General features: G+C 41.8%; 1 protein-coding gene across 1 annotated transcript in view; it reads right to left on the bottom strand.

The window, feature by feature from the left end:
* LRRC1 (leucine rich repeat containing 1) overlaps positions 1-17,782 on the bottom strand; it is a 126,167-nt gene that overhangs the window by 28,620 nt on the left and 79,765 nt on the right. The gene's annotated exons all lie outside the window — the stretch shown is intronic.

Below are 17,782 nucleotides of genomic sequence, written 5' to 3' on the forward strand. Positions count from 1 at the left end.
AGGCCTCTCACTGTTGTGGCCTCCCCCATTGCGGAGCACAGGCTCCGGACGCGCAGGCCCAGCGGCCATGGATCATGGGCCCAGCCGCTCTGCGGCATGTGGGATCTCCCCGGACCGGGGCACGAACCCGTTGCCCCTGCATCGGCAGGCGGACTCTCAACCACTGCGCCACCAGGGAAGCCCGCTTTTATTCTTAATAAACCCCGAATGGCACTCTTTTCAGCAGATTCTCCCGCCTCTCGGCTGTAATCCATGTCTACTAGGAACACGGTGCAAGGAGACAGATGTTCTCCCCAGATGCCGACGATCTGGGTGGCAGTGGCAATTCTGAATCAGCAGACACCACACACGTCCAAGTATGTCAGCACTGGCACGACGTACTGATTCAGTAGATCATCGGTTGGTCTATTTCTCCAGCGGGCACTGTGCTAAGCTCTAACCAATAGAGAACTCCAGCTTTTGCTAATGTCACCAGAGTAATGACCAGATTTGGAGGGCATTTACGTGTGAGCGCACAGAACACAGGGAGTCAGACATCATCCCAACACTCTCATCTGCCTTAATCCTCTGTACTCCTTCCAACATCAAAGCCAGAATCGCGGGCACTGATAAAGCCGGTTTCATAATATCAGAAAATGTAAATTTGATTTTCAGGAACAATACATATACATGCGTAAAGCCCGTGGGCTTGAAAGTGTATTTGAACTATACTAGGAAATGCACAGATACGGTATCTCCTCCTCTAATTTTAGAGAACTAAAGCTAATTGTAGAAATTTAGAAACTGAGTAACGGTTTTCACAATTAAAGCAAGAGCAAACAAATACAACTTTTTATAACATACTTTTTTTAAAGAAAAAGTCGATATCCCTGCTAATAAGTAATTGTGAATTTAATATCAATTAGTCTCTCCCCAAAATGCGCCCAGGTGGGAGTCGCAGCTACCCAGTTCTACTGCCTCTGGGCCAAGCCTTTACGTAGAAGAAATAGAACATGGGAGGGAGAGGGTGCAGTATCTGCCCCCAAAAGTAACCTGTAGATAAGGGGGAGATGTGACATTAACTCACTCTAAAAGTAAAAACTTAAAAACAAAGGGCTTTGCTTTCAATTCTAAATGTTCCTGGAACCGCTAGCCAGTTTTATGGGGAAGGTGATCATCATTTGGCTGTTTTCACATTTCTATTTTAAAAACCACTGATAGAATTGTCATTTTATCTATTTAATGGTCATTACTTTCATGCCTCTTTTGACCCACTAAAGACATCCACTAATGAAAGGAAGCGAAAAGTCCTTCTTTACTTCAAAATCTTTACTCCCTGGGCATCATCAAAAGCATCTTGCAAAGAAGCAGTGTCACCCAGGCCCTGCTACTGAGTGTTGCACCGAGGTCTGCAGCCCTGGTCTGAGGCCTCCTGCCTGAAACAGAACAGAGCTGGGACCCGCCCGCCACCTGGGACGTCACCTGGGGCAGGAGACGCTGGGTGAGGCGCCTTACCTGTGTCATCTCTGGACCAAGAACAACCAGCACATTGTCAATACCACTGGGATGACACCATTAGGAAAGTGAGGTCCATCAGACAGCGGCAAAGCCACAATTCAAATCTGGTGGAAGCCAAGACTCTGCCCTCGCCCTGGGGAACACCATTCTCTGGAACTCTCTCTTTATACTTTACATTTTAAAAACACCTGTCAGGGACTTCCCTGGTGGTCCAGTAGCTAAGACTCCACGCTCCCAATGCAGGGGGCCCGGGTTCGATCCCTGGTCAGGAAACTAGATCCCACATGCCGCAACTAAGAGTTCGCATGCCACAACTGAAGATCCCGCACACCACAATGAAGATCCTGCATGCTGATCCCACGTGCCACAACTGGGACCCGGTGCAGCCGAATAAATAAATAAATAAATATTAAAAATAAAATAAAATAAAATAAAAACACCTGTCAATTTGGGGCAAATACAGAAATCTTACCTCCTCAACCACACCAAGGACATTGGGGTTTTTGTTGATTTATGTCACTTTAAAAATATGATAACACATTTTGAAATTATCTCTAAATTTTGTCTTAAGGGGAAAAGGCACAGGCCACAGTTACTGAAAGCAAATCATTCTTGAGTGAAAATGCTGCAAAAACACCAACAGGCTTGTGAATATACAGAACTTATAATAACAACATCACCTATCGTGCTAACACCCAAATATAACACCCTGTTACGTAAGAAGGTTCTGACTATAAAACCTCTTAGTTTCTATCATTTGGGGATAGTAGGGAAATGTGGATGCATGGGTGTTAGTTACAGTGACAACAAAAAATATCCTATTTTTGTAACCTTTCAAAACTCAAAAATTAATTAAAAATAAAGTGTATAAAATAATATCCTTTCTGGGGTGATGCTTCCCCGTTACCTTAAACTATTTAAACTGAAGAAACTGGGATATTATAATCAGACTCTAGGGACCCACTGATGAAAGGTCATCTAAAAAGAGTCTGAGAGGAACGAGGGCCATCCCTCACAACTACTTGGATTTGCTTGGCTGAAGCACTTCACCACAGTGCCTCAATTCCCCTAAAATGAATACCATCACATCTATTGCAGTAAATAGGGCATGATATATATTCCCTTCAAGTTAACAGAGCCAGTTTGGTACCTTGCTTCCTTGAGATAGCCCAGTGCCTAAGCTCAATCAGGGGCCTCACAAATACGTGTGCCCCAAGTCAGGGTCTCTGAAAAGATTGCTATAAGATGCTATCAACCACAGGAGTCATCCTCTCTGCCCAAAACCTCCTCCAAGGACAGGCCTACAGATGGGGAGCGGCTGGCACTGGCCAATTTTTAAGGATACATCATCCATAATTAGTGACTCGAGGAACAACAATGAATAAAACGCAAAGACAGTTGTTTGACTACAGACACCCACCTCCCACGTAAGCCCAAACCTCGGAGTGTAAGCTGGACTGTTCGTTCTCAGTTCGATCATTAACTGATTCTCGAATGAAACCATGGGTTTGGTTCTCATCAGTAACTTGCCCTGGACAGTCCCAGACCAAACACAGAATCCTACCAGCCCCTCCAGAACGTGGTTCTCCAGACCGTTCTAGGAAGAACTGACATAAAACATGGTCTGCTTGAATGCAGGTTTAGACCAGAGACATTAAGACCAAAATGGGCTTCCCTGGTGGCGCAGTGGTTGAGAGTCCGCCTGCCGATGCAGGGGACACGGGTTTGTGCCCCGGTCTGGGAAGATCCCACATGCCGTAGAGTGGCTGGGCCCGTAAGCCATGGCCGCTGAGCCTGCGCGTCCGGAGCCTGTGCCCCGCAATGGGAGAGGCCACAACAGTGAGAGGCCCGCGTATCGCAAAAAAGACCAAAATGAATGGACGAATGATCTCCCCTCCTGACTTTTCCAAACACAGCATCTTCAATCAAGACTTCAGGATGGGAAGACGTTGGGGAGGTCGTGAAGGAAGAGCTGGCTGCTGCCAAGAAGGTCCTGCTATAGCTCCTGAGTTTACCACTACCTAACCTGAAGTCGGGACCGGTCCGAAGGTGGCAGGTGCCATCTGTGCCTTTTCAGCGGTTCCCTTCTGAGACTGGAGACCTCAGCCTGCCCTGAACACGGGTCCACAGCTTCCACTGCTCAGGCCTCCGATAGTGTAAGGAATATAAAGATGGAACTCCCATTGTAATCCGTAGCACTTAAAAATTGGATACTGGCCGATTCTACTAAGAAGATGTCTTATGGAATTTTAAAAAGTGATTTAAGTGCATGACTAGAAGACTTTCTCATGAAGGTCTTCTTCCAGAAGATATTTTTTGAGACAGGCAATATACCTGCAACTTCCATGTGGAAGACAGGCTCTTGGTGCTCCAGCCAGGCGTCAGGGCTGAGCCTCTGTGGTGGGAGAGCCAAGTTCAGGAAACTGGTCCACAAGAGACCTCCCAGCTCCACGTAATATCAGACAGCGAAAATCTCCCAGAGATCTCCATCTCAACGCCAAGACCCAGCTCCAATCAACGACCAGCAAGCTCCAGCGCTGGACACCCTATGCCAAACAACTAGCAAGACAGGAACACAATCCCACCCATTAGCAGAGAGGCTGACTAAAATCATAATAAGGCCACAGACACCCCAAAACACACCACCAGACATGGACCTGCCCACCAGAAAGACAAGATCCAGCCTCATCCACCAGAACACAGGCACTAGTCCCCTCCACCAGGAAGCCTACACAACCCACTGAACCAACCTTAGCCACTGGCGGCAGACACGAAAAACAATGGGAACTACGAACCAGCAGCCGGCGAAAAGGACACCCCAAACACAGTAGGTTAAGCAAAATGAGAAGACAGAGAAACACACAGCAGATGAAGGAGCAAGGTAAAAACCCAACACACCAAACAAATGAAGAGGAAATTGGCATTCTACCTGAAAAAGAATTTGGAATAATGATAGTAGAGAGGATCCAAAATCTTGGAAATAGAATGGAGAAAATACAAGAAACTTTAACAAGGACCTAGAAGAACTAAAGAGCAAACAAACAGTGATGAACAACACAATAAATGAAATTAAAATTCTCTAGAAGGGATCAATAGCAGAATAACTGAGGCAGAAGAACAGATAAGTGACCTGTAAGATAAAATAGTGGAAATAACTACTGCAGAGCAGAATAAAGAAAAAAAAATGAAAAGAATTGAGGACAGTCTCAGAGACCTCTAAGACAACATTAAACACACCAATATTTGAATTATATGGGTCCCAGAAGAAGAACAGAAAAAGAAGGGAACTGAGAAAATACTTGAAGAGATTATAGTTGAAAACTTCCCTAATATGGGAAAGGAAATAGTCAATCAAGTCCAGGAAGCACAGAGAGTCCCATACAGGATAAATCCAAGGAGAAACACGCCAAGACACATATTAATCAAACTATCAAAAATTAAATACAAAGACCAAATATTAAAAGCTGCAAGGGAAAAACAACAAATAACATACAAGGGAATCCCCATAAGGTTAACAGCTGATCTTTCAGCAGACACTCTCCAAGCCAGAAGCGAGTAGCAGGACATATTTAAAGTGATGAAGGAGAAAAACCTACAAGCAAGATTACCCAGCAAAGATCTCATTCAGATTTGACAGAGAAATTAAAACCTTTACAGAATAGCAAGAGCTAAGACAATTCAGCACCACCAAACCAGCTTTACAATAAATGCTAAAGGAACTTCTCTAGGCGGGAAACACAAGAGAAGGAAAAGACCTACAATAACAAACCCAAAACAATTAAGAAAATGGGAATAGGAACATACATATCGATAATTACCTTAAATGTAAATGGATTAAATGCTCCAACCAAAAGACACAGACTGGCTGAATGGATACAAAAAAAGACCGGTATATATGCTATCTACAAGAGACCCACTTCAGACCAAGGGACACATACAGACTGAAAGTGAGGGGATGGAAAAAGATATTCCTTGCAAATGGAAAGAAAAAGAAAGCTGGAGTAGCAATTCTCATATCAGACAAAATAGACTTTAAAAGAAAGACTATTACAAGAGACAAAGAAGGACACTACATAATGATCAAGGGATCGACCCAAGAAGAAGATATAACAATTGTAAATATTTATGCACCCAACACAGGAGCACCTCAATACATAAGGAAAATACTAACAGCCATAAAAGGGGAAATTGACAGTAACACAATCATAGTTGGGGACTTTAACACCCCACTTTCACCAATGGACAGATCATCCAAAATGAAAATAAATAAGGAAACACAAGCTTTAAATGATACATTAAACAAGATGGACTTAATTGATATTTATAGGACATTCCATCAAAAAACAACAGAATACACTTTCTTCTCAAGGGCTCATGGAACATTCTCCAGGATAGATCATATCTTGGGTCACACATCAAGCCTTGGTAAATTTAAGAAAACTGAAATTGTATCAAGTATCTTTTCCGACCACAACGCTATGAGACTAGATATCAATTACAGGAAAAAACCTGTAAAAAATACAAACACATGGAGGCTAAAAAATACATTACTTAATAACCAAGAGATCACTGAAGAAATCAAAGTGGAAATCAAAAAATACCTACAAACAAATGACAATCAAAACACGACGACCAAAACCTATGGGATGCAGCAAAGGCAGTTCTAAGAGGGAAGTTCATAGCAATACAATCCTACCTTAAGAAACAAGAAACATCTCAAATAAACAACCTAACCATACACCTAAAGCAATTACAGAAAGTAGAACAAAAATACCCCAAAGCTAGCAGAAGGAAAGAAATCATAAAGATCAGATCAGAAATAAATGAAAAAGAAATGAAGGAAACTACAGCAAAGATCAATAAAACTAAAAGCTGGTTCTTTGAGAAGATAAACAAAATTGATAAACCATTAGCCAGACTCATCAAGAAAAAAAGGGAAAAGACTTAAATCAATAGAATTAGAAATGAAAAAGCAGAAGTAACAACTGACACTGCAGAAATACAAAGGATCATGAGGGATTACTACAAGCAACTATATGCCAATAAAATGGACAACCTGGAAGAAATGGACGAATTCTTAGAAATGCCCAACATCCTGAGACTGAACCAGAGAGAAATAGAAAATATGAACAGACCAATCACAAGCACTGAAATTGAAACTCTGATTAAATATCTTCCAACAAACAAAAGCCCAGGACCAGATGGCTTCACAGGCGAATTCTATCAAACATTTAGAGAAGAGCTAACACTCATCCTTCTCAAACTCTTCCAAAATATAGCAGAGGGAGGAACACTCCCAAACTCATTCTATGAGGCTACCATCACCCTGATACCAAAACCAGACAAAGATGTCACAAAGAAAACTACAGGCCAATATCACTGATGAACATATGAATATAGATGCAAAAATCCTCAACAAAATACTGGCAAACAGAATCCAACAGCACATTAAAAGGATCATACACCATGATCAAGTGGGGTTTATCCCAGGAATGCAAGGATTCTTCAATATATGCAAATCAATAAATGTGATACACCATATTAACAAATTGAAGGAGAAAAACCATACGATCATCTCAATAGATGCAGAGAAAGCTTTTGACAAAATTCAACACCCATTTATGATAAAAAAAAAAAAACCCCCCAGAAAGTAGGCATAAAGGGAACTTACCTCAACATAATAAAGGCCATATATGAAAAACCCACAGTCAACATCATCCTCAATGGTGAAAAGCTGAAACCATTTCCACTAAGATCAGGAACAACATAAGGGTGCCCACTCTCACCACTATTATTCAACATAGTTCTGGAAGTTTTAGCCACAGCAATCATAGAAGAAAAAGAAATAAAAGGAATTCAAATCAGAAAAGAAGAAGTAAAGCTGTCCCTGTTTGCAGATGACATGACACTATACATAGAGAATCCTAAAGATGATACCAGGAAACTACTAGAGCTAATCAATGAATCTGATAAAGTAGCAGGATACAAAATTAATGCACAGAAATCTCTGGCATTCCTATTCACTAATGATGAAAAATCTGAAAGTGAAATCAAGAAAACACTCCCATTTACCATTGTAACAAAAAGAATAAAATACCTAGGAATAAACCTACCTAAGGAGACAAAAGACCTTTAAGCAGAAAATTATAAGACACTGATGAAAGAAATTAAAGATGATACAAACAGATGGAGAGATATACCATGTTCTTAGATTGGAAGAATCAACATTGTGAAAATGACTCTACTACCCAATCAATCTACAGATTGATTGGGACATGGAAGCAATCTAAGTGTCCATCCACAGATGAATGTATAAAGAAGATGTGGCACATATATACAATGGAGTATCACTCAGCCATAAAAGGAAACAAAATTGAGTTATTTGTAGTGAGGTAGATGGACCTAGAGCCTGTCATACAGAGTGAAGTAAGTCAGAAAGAGAAAAACAAATACTGTATGCTAACACATATATACGGAATCTAAGAAAAAAAAAATGGTCATGAAGAACCTAGGGGCAAGACAGGAATAAAGACGCAGAACTACTAAAGAATGGACTTGAGTATATGGGGAAGGGGAAGGGGAAGCTGGGACAAAGTGAGAGAGTGGCATGGACATATATACAGTACCAAATGTAAAATAGATAGCTAGTGGGAAGCAGCCACATAGCATAGGGAGATGAGCTCGGTGCTTTGTGACCTCCTGGAGGGGTGGGATAGGGAGGGTGGGAGGGAGGTAGACGCAAGAAGGACGAGATATGGGGATATATGTATATGTATAACTGATTCACTTCCTTATAAAGCAGAAAGTAACACACCATTGTAAAGCAATTATACTCCAATAAAGATGTTAAAAAAAAAAAAAAAAAAGATTTCAGGATGGAGCCGTCCCCATCTAGGCAACCTGGTCAATTCCACTCCAGCATCTCTGCATATCTTTCAGCAGTACCGAGTAAAGTACACGCTGCTGAGAAGTGATGCATTTGGGGGACCTGAATGCAATTCTGCCTACATCAGAGGCCAGGCTCTTAACCACAGGCCAAGAGAAACTCCACATGCATTTATCAGCTGCTTCAGTCAACACGTGGTATTATAGAGATGAAAGAAATCATCCGGTACTTCTAATACTTTTACAAATGTGACCAAAGATTAGGCACTAAGATGCAGATTGAGAATGACTGCTCTTTAATCCTCCGACTTCTAATAATGATATCAGCAGATTACTATACAACAGATACTGGTGCAAGCGCTTTCCAAGAATTAACTTTTATGGATGAGAAAATGGAGGCACAGAGAGGGGACCTGAACAAGGTCTTCCACAACTGGGAAGGGGCAGAGCCAAGACTCACCAGGGAATCTGCGGGTTTTTTTTGTTTTTGTTTTTTTTTTGCGGTACGCGGGCCTCTCACTGCTGTGGCCTCTCCCGTTGCGGAGCACAGGCTCCGGGCACGCAGGCTCAGCGGCCATGGCTCACGGGCCCAGCCGCTCCGCTGCATGTGGGATCTTCCCGGACCGGGGCACGAACCCGTGACCCCTGCATCGGCAGGCGGACTCTCAACCACTGCGCCACCAGGGAAGCCCAGGAATCTGCGTTTTTAATCACCATCTTCTGCCATCTCTCACCCTTGAGTTTGTGAAGTCAACTTTGTGAATAGGTAATACATGAACCTACATGTATGTAAAACAAAGTATTCAGTAATAAGTTTCCTCCTACTTCTCTTTCATCTATCTGGTTTCCTACCACCTAGACCCTCTCACTAGAAATAACCCTTTTTGTTAGATATTTATGTGTTCACCCAGAGTTGCCTTTTATGCAGAGACAAACAGGTATGAATATATAGGCTTATCCTCCATTTTTTCACACAAAAGGTAGCATCCTATACAGAGCAGATATATGTCTCCTTTCTTATCTGTACACCCCAGTATTTTTTTAAATTGCATAGTATCTCTCTATCTATATAGACCTTAATTTTTTTAACCACTCCCCTAGTAACAGACATTTTACCCTTCAATTTTAATTCCTGGCAAATTAAATTTCTATGTGATACCATCAGGAGGACCTCATCCTCCTCCTACAAAACCCACTAATTTCTATCCTCCCTTCACTCCCGCCATTTTTACCACCAAATGGGGCTTAAAAAAAGAAAAGAAAGACAAACACCTAACAAGCTCCTGCAGAAAGAGTGCGCACAGAAGCCTTTCTTTCCGGAACACTGATCTTAATGTTCTACATGGTCCCTGAGAGCAGGCACAAGAGTTATACTCTTCTGTAAGCCAGAATGTAGGCCAACTATATTTTTAGGATTCTATTTCAGGGACTGGATGAGGGGTTACTTTAAAAAAATCTACATCTGTTCTCCACTATATTTCAAAAATTCCTTTCTAAACCACTTGGATTTTTTTTTCCATTTCGGTGGCCAACATCATTAAGAAAGTAAAGAATAAAATAAATTAAGGTGCCCCAAGCAAACAAATGGCAGTACAATATTAAACCATTAAAATATAAAATCTGTAAACATTTACGGCAATAACATTTGACTGGAATGGGGGAGAAACACACATTCATAGTGTTTCTGCTTTTTAAATACCAGATTAGTATTTAAGAAATCTCTAGCTACAAACTTCCTTATGGTGGCTTTGCTCTAGAAATTTTTCTAAAAATTGTTCATTTTGTTTTTGGAACAACAAATATTTTACAGAAATTTCTGGGCCTCAAGAAAAAAAAAACAAGACCATTAAATACAGTAACAGTTTTCAAAAAGATTGATTCCTCTCAGGCAGCACGTACTAACAGGTCACCATTCCCAAGGGCAGCAGACACAAAATCACAACCACACACTTGACTTCAATCTGCCAAAGAACCCAGGGCTTATCTGCTTCTTCCACTTCTATTAGCATATGGTGACAATCAAATCTTTATTGATAATAACCATTTAGTGACTGACCACTGGGTTTTGGGCACCATGCCAGTCCATTGCTTATATTTCTTCTTAAAGAATGCTCTTTTTCAAGGAGAAAATTTAATTAAACAGAGTAGAGATGTCTAGACATACTGAGGCTAACTTAACTTTTTTTTTTTTTCTGATGGCACCAGTTTCTTTAATGGCAAAGGATATGGAATCTCATGGAGCCAGATACACAAAGTCAAGACACAGCAGCTCCCGATGGAGGCAGAGCCTCCCCAGATTCTCAAAATCCTCCACAAGTTCCCGATGGGGCTTCTATATCCTCCCTACCCCGCCCCCACCCCTCCACAATACCTGGACCTTTTGGAGGCTCTGGCTGTGCAGACCTGCTGATCAACAGGTGCCAGTAACTGAGACAAAATGACTTCAGCACATTGCCTGTACGGCTACCTTAGGGAGGAGTGCCTGTAAGAATAAACCTAGGTCCATTTCCCAGGTATAGCATCATCCCTCGGCAGCACCAGGCTCAAGTTTGCCTAACGTCCATTCTTTTTATTTTTTTCATTGAGATACATTTCACGTACTATAATATCCACCTTTACAATGTGTACTATTCAGTGTTTTTCAGTATATTCATAAGGCTGTACAAACATCACCACTACCTAATTCCAGAAAATTTCCATCATCCAAAAAGAAACTTCAGACCCATCAGAAGCCATTCCTTATCCGCACCCTGTTCCCCTCACCCTGGCCCATCCCACCCCTGCCCCTGGCAACCACTAATTTAATTTCTGTCTCTACGGATTTACCTATACTGGACATTTCATATAAATGGAATCGTACAATTTGTGGCCTTTTCTGTCTGGCTTCCTTACTTAACATGTTTTCTAGGTTTATCCACATTGTAGCGTGTGTCAGTACCTCACTACTTTTTTTTTTTTTTTTTGGGTACGCAGGCCTCTCACTGCTGTGGCCTCTCCTGCTGCGGAGCACAGCCTCCGAACGCACAGGCCCAGCGGCCATGGCTCACGGGCCCAGCCACTCTGCGGCATGTGGGATCTTCCCAGACTGCGGCACGAACCCGTGTCCCCTGCATCGGCGGACGGACTCCCAACCACTGTGCCACCAGGGAAGCCCCCTCACTACTTTTTATGGCTGAATAATATTCCATTACATAGACACAAGCACATTTTGTTTATCAGTTCATCACCGATGAAAATTTGAGTTGTTTTTGCCTTTTGGCTATTATGAATGATGCTGCTACGAACATCTGTGCACACATTTTTTATAGACATATGTTTTCTTTTTTTAAATATAAATTTATTTATTTATTTTTGGCTGCACTGGGTCTTTGTTGCTGCACTCGGGCTTTCTCTAGTGGCATCGAGTGGGGGCTACTCTTTGTTGTGGTGCATGGGCTTCTCAATGCAGTAGCTTCTCTTGTTGTGGAGCACGGGCTCTAGGCATGTGGGTTTCAGTAGTTGTGGCACATGGGCTCCAGTAGTTGTGGCACGCAGGCTCAGTAGTTGTGGTGCACAGGCTTAGTTGCTCTGTGGCATGTGGGATCTTCCCGGACCAGGGCTCAAACCCGTGTCCCCTGCGTTGGCAGGCGGATTCTTAACCACTGCACCACAAGGGAAGTCCATAGACATATGTTTTCAATTCTCTTGGGTAAACATAACAAGGAGTGGAACTGCTGGGTCATATAGTAACTATGTTGAACTTTTTGAGGAAGGACCTGCTCCCTCAAATGAGGGGCTGCATCTTTTTTATTGAAGTATAGTTGATTTACAATATTGTGTTAGTTTCAGGTGTACAGCAAAATGATTCAGTTTTATATATATACATATATATATATATATGTATATATATATACACACTTTTTTCAGATTCTTTTCTATTATAGGTTATTACAAGATATTGAATATAGTTCCCTGGGCTATACAGTAGGTCCTTGTTGTTTATCTATTCTATATATAGTAGTGTGTGTCTGTTAATCCCAATCCCCTAATTTATCCCTCGCCACCTTTCCCCTTTGGTAACCATAAGTTTGTTTTCTATGCCTGCAAGAGTGTTTCTGTTTTGTAAATAAGTTCATTCATATTATTTTTTAGATTCCACATATAAGTGATATCATATATTTGTCTTTCTCTGTCTAGCTTACTTCACTTAGTATGATAATCTCTAGGTCAATCCATGTTACTATAAATGGCATTATTTCATTCTTTTTTACGGCTGAGTAATATCCCATTGTATATATGTACCCCATCTTCTTTATCCATTTATCTGTCAATAGACATTTAGGTTACTTCCATGTCTTGGCTATTGTATTAAATAGTGCTGCTATGAACACTGGGGTGCATGTATCTTTTCGAATTAAGAGTTTTCTCCAGATTCATACCCAGGAGTGGGACTGCTGGATCATACAGTAACCCTTTTTTTTGTTTTTTAAGGAGCCTCCATACTGTTTTCCATAGTGGCTCCACCAATTTACATTCCCTAAGCTGCATCATTTTAAATTCCCACCAATAATGTATGAGGGTTTCAATTTTTCCACGAGCATTCATTCATCTTTTTGATGACAGTCATCTAATGGGTGTGAAGTGGTATATCATTGTGGTTTTGATTTGCATCTATCTGATGACTAATGATGTTGAGCATCTTTACATGTGCTTATTGGCCATCTGTATATCTTCTTTGGATAAATTATTCAAATTCTTTGCCTCTTTTTAATTGGGTTGTTTGTCTTTTTAGTGTTGAGTGGTAAGAGTTCTTTATGTAATCTAGATATATGATTTGCAAATATTTTCTCCCACGTGTAAGCTGTCTTTTCACTTTGCTGATAGTATCCTTTGATGCAAGCAAGCCTTTGATTTTGATGAAATCCAATTTACCCATGTTTTCTTTTGTTGTTCAGACTTTTCATGTCATATCTAAGAAACCACTGACTAATCCAATGTCACAAAGATTTACTCCTATGTTTTCCTATCAAAGATTTAACTCTTACATTTAGGTCTCTGCTCTATTTAATTTTTGTATGTGGTGTGAGGTAGGGGTGTGACTTCATTCTTTTGCACGTTGATGGATATTTAGTTGTCCCAACAGCATGTGTTGAAAAGACTATTTGTCCTCAGGCTTCCCTGGTGGCGCAAGTGGTTGAGAGTCCACCTGCCGATGCAGGGGACACGGGTGCCTGCCCCGGTCTGGGAAGATCCCACATGCCACGGAGCAGCTGGCCCTGTGAGCCATGGCCGCTGAGCCTGCACGTCCGGAGCCTGTGCTCCACAACGGGAGACGCCACAACAGTGAGAGGCCCACGTGCCGCAAAAAAAAAAACACCACAATGCAGGGCTTCCCTGGTGGCACACTGGTTGAGAGTCCGCCTGCCAATGCAGGGGACATGGGTTCGTGCCCCGGTCCGGGAATATCCCACATGCCGCAGAGCGGCTGGGCCCGAGAGCCATGGCCGCTGAGCCTGCGCGTCCGGAGCCTGTGCTCTGCGACGGGTGAGGCCACAACAGTGAGAGGCCCGCGTACCACACACACACACACACACACAAAAACTATTTGTCCTCATTGAATTGTTTTGGCACTGTCAAAATAGGTTAACCATAAATGCAAGGGTTTATTTCTGAATTTCCAATTCTATTCCATTGATCTGTATGTCTATTCTTATGCCAGTACCACATAGTCTTGATTGCTGTAGCTTTGCAGTTAAGTTTTGAAATCTGGAAGCATGACTCCTCCAACTTTGCTCTTCTTCTTTAAGACTGCTTTGGCTGTCCTGAATCTCTCATATTTCCATATGAATTTTAGGATCAACTCATCAATTCCTACAGAAAAGCCAGCTAGGATTTTGATGGGGATTGAGTTGATCTGTAGATCAATTTGGGGAGTAGTTATCTTAACAATATTAAGTCTTCTAATCCATAAACACAGGATGTCTTCCCATTTATTTAGGTCATTTTTAACTTCTTTGAACAATGTTTTGTAGTTTGCAGTGCACATGTCTTACATTTCTTCTGTTAAGTTCATTCCTAAGTATTCTATTCATTTTGGTGCTTTATAAGTGGAATTGTTTTCTTAATTTCATTCTGGATTGTTCAGTGCTATTATATAGAAGTACAACTGATTTTTGTACATTCATCTTGTATCCTATAACCTTGCTGAATTCATTTATTAGCTCTAATAGCTTCCTGTGGATTCCTTAGGATTCTCTACATACAATATGATGTCTGTCTGCAGGCTACCTCACTTTTCATAAGCAAAAAAATTCAGTTTGTGATTTACTTGAGTAGAAATTGATACAACTGGTCTCAAGAAAAATATTTTCACTATCAACAAGCTCTTTTGAGAGAAAAATTCATTCACACTTCGTACCAACGTTTGAAAACTCTTTAAAGCAAAATTATCCTTTCGGGCTTGACCAGTAGAATCTTCCAGGTGTGTTTAGCAATAGTAAAAAGTCATTGTCACTTGGCACTGTTTTCAAGGGCCTATCTGAAAAATCCATTCTATTCAGACAGTCTTCTTAAAGCCCATTCCGGACTTGGAACTCTACTCTCGAAGGTCCTATGAAGGTCTCCCTCCTCCTCCACCGCTGCCCTTCCTGTGCTAAGTGTCACCTTCGATGATAAAGTCCTTTACTTAACTTTATCCCAACTTTCTAAGAGGGATTTAAAGAGGTCTTTAAAAAGTGCAAATATGCAAAAAGTTTCATGAATGAGAAAATGAGGTCCGGGGAAGGGAGGAGGAAACTAGTGTGCTCAGTGGGGCACCTGCAGCAAAGGAAATGCAGCTTTTTCCAGGGAGAAACCAAGTTCAAACCCCCACTCTACCACCCAACAGCGACACACACACACACACACACGCACACACACACATACACACACACACACACACACACACACACACACACACACACGGGCAGATTACTTACCCCCATTTTACAGACAAAGCTAATGAAACTAGGGATGGTTCATGCTAACCTGTGAGTAGGGTGCTGTAACAGGACAGGTGTGCCCATCAGAGCACCGCCCCACCCCCCACCCCCCACTGTGCATGCCACACAGCACCTCTGCTCCCAGGTCTCCAGGTCCTTTCATCCCATGGAAACTAACACAGCTGCTCTCGCTGATAGTGGGAACCAGCTCTGAGCTTTCTGGCAACAAAAGCAGAAAGGGAAATGTGATAAATGTCAGAACTGTTATTAAAAGGAAGACGCTTACAGTTCTCCCGGTGAGGCATTTTTCCCCCTAAAAATAAATATTTTAAAAATCTCTCCCTAGTGGCTCCTTATATGGGGGAAATTAAGCAATATTAATGGATAATAATTATTCTTCAGTAGAAGATTTCAGGGCAATGGAAGCAGGTTCTTTTCATAGTTGTTTCTTTATGTCAATCCTTTATAGAAACTATATAGCATTTAGGCCAAAAAGTGACCGTGGAGGAACAGGTTAACGAGGTCCCAGCACAAAGCGTCTGGAACCTAACTGGATCATCTACGATGTCAGCTTGGAAACCAGCAGCATGCAGGAGGTAACACTGTGCACCTCATCCCACGAACTTGTTCAGCATGTCAGAGCCACGGCAGGGTCAGTAGAGACACAAAGAGGGTCTCAGACCCAGAGCCCCATGGCTACAGGAGACAAGGTGGCCTGGGTGCACACACTAACACACACACACACAACACACACACACACACACACACACAATCAAACACTGAACTAGCCTTCTGTGCGCAGACAAAGCACTCAAGGGCTGATTGTGTGCGCGATGTGGGGGGAGGGGAGGGGCAGTCAGGGAATCTGAGTCTGGGATCTATTTCACCTCTTCCAATCACTGGAGAAGGTTTCATGAAAGAGGCAGAATTTCAACCATTAGGTGGGGAAAAACCTCAGCCAGTTTGTAAAGAGAGGAGGCAGGTAAAGAATTTTGAAGTTCACTTTCATAAAAGGCTTTGAAGCTCTCTGCTTGCTTTGAGCAGAGCTCAGCGGGATCTATAACCCAGTGAAAACTCCCCAATGCATGCTGCTACAATAAACAAGCACCACCAAGCATCTGAAACAGGGGTCTCCAAACTTCGAGTGAAACACATATACAGCAGACTTTTTAAATGAAAATATTATATGTAACACCGATACAAAAAAAAAAAAACTTTAAAGCTAATAGCAGAGCTGTGCTGGTGCAAACAGGGACCAGCAGAGACCACGAACCAGGGCACTGGTCCACACTCTCCACAACTCCCGGCAGAGACTTCCCGGGAACACCTAGGGGCCCAACAAGGCAGAGTTTGAGAACCACTGGTCTCTGGCTTAAGGGACTCCAAAACAGTCTGCTCTAGAGTGGTGGTCCCCACACGTTTAAGAGTAAACCTTCATAATCCTTCTATGTATTTTAAAAAAATATATAGATGCACTATGTGCCATTATATTGTACACATTATAAAATATATAAAAACAAAAAAATTTAAGTAGAAGATAAAACAAAAGAAAAAATATTTTTAAATATTTTACTAAAGATACAAAAATCTTTCTGGCTCTCATTAGTGAAAGCAATGAGACTGAAAATACTGTATTATGTAGTAAATCTTTTGTTTTACATTTGGGAACAAAACTGATTCCAAATGATTTGTTTTGGTACTTTGTTTAATGGCTGTAACAGGTGAAAAAGACACCTCACAAAGTTACACTGATCCAAGAACTGCATCATCAGCTGCACTTATTAAATCACCCTATGACCAATTTTTTCAAATTTCTTCTGATTATGGAAAGGTCTTTGCTGAATTCAGCTGATAAATTCCCATCTTCCCCAACATCAAACACTTGCTCATAAAGACTAATCAGAAGGTGTATTTTTCTATTTTTAGCAAAGGGGTTTTAAAACACCCATTGAAGGTGAGTTCGTTTCCCGCTCTTTGTTAGGTATCACCTTTCCTTTGAAGGACCAAGTAATGTACTCACGGGCCATCACAGAAAAGAGTCAGCAAATTTGAGACACTTTCTTTCTAGTGAAAGAAAAATGTGTGCTTTTGCATGAAGTAGCCCGTATAACTCTCTGTGGTTCAAAAGATTTTCCTGATCATTTCTCATCTCGCCACAAGTATTATAAAGATTCTACTACCTGAGAGACTTGCTTTATCAAGGTAACTGCACTGACGGTTACCTGGCACGTAGCCGCGCCCTGTAGGACATGAACCACCTGGGCGATGCTGGCTGCTGCTCATCACCAACAGCTGATGCTGCAGACTCCCAAGCACCCAAACAGTGCACTCAGCAATTCCGACGGCAGCAAGCTACTGTGCACTGAGGCAAACTCACAGGACCTCTGCACGCCTGTCGAAGACAGTGCATCTTTGTAAAGCGGTGACGAATGCCGGGGACG

This window comes from Lipotes vexillifer, unplaced genomic scaffold, assembly GCF_000442215.2.
Source record: "Lipotes vexillifer unplaced genomic scaffold, Lipotes_vexillifer_v1.1 scaffold921, whole genome shotgun sequence".
Classification (NCBI taxonomy): Eukaryota; Metazoa; Chordata; class Mammalia; order Artiodactyla; family Lipotidae; genus Lipotes; species Lipotes vexillifer.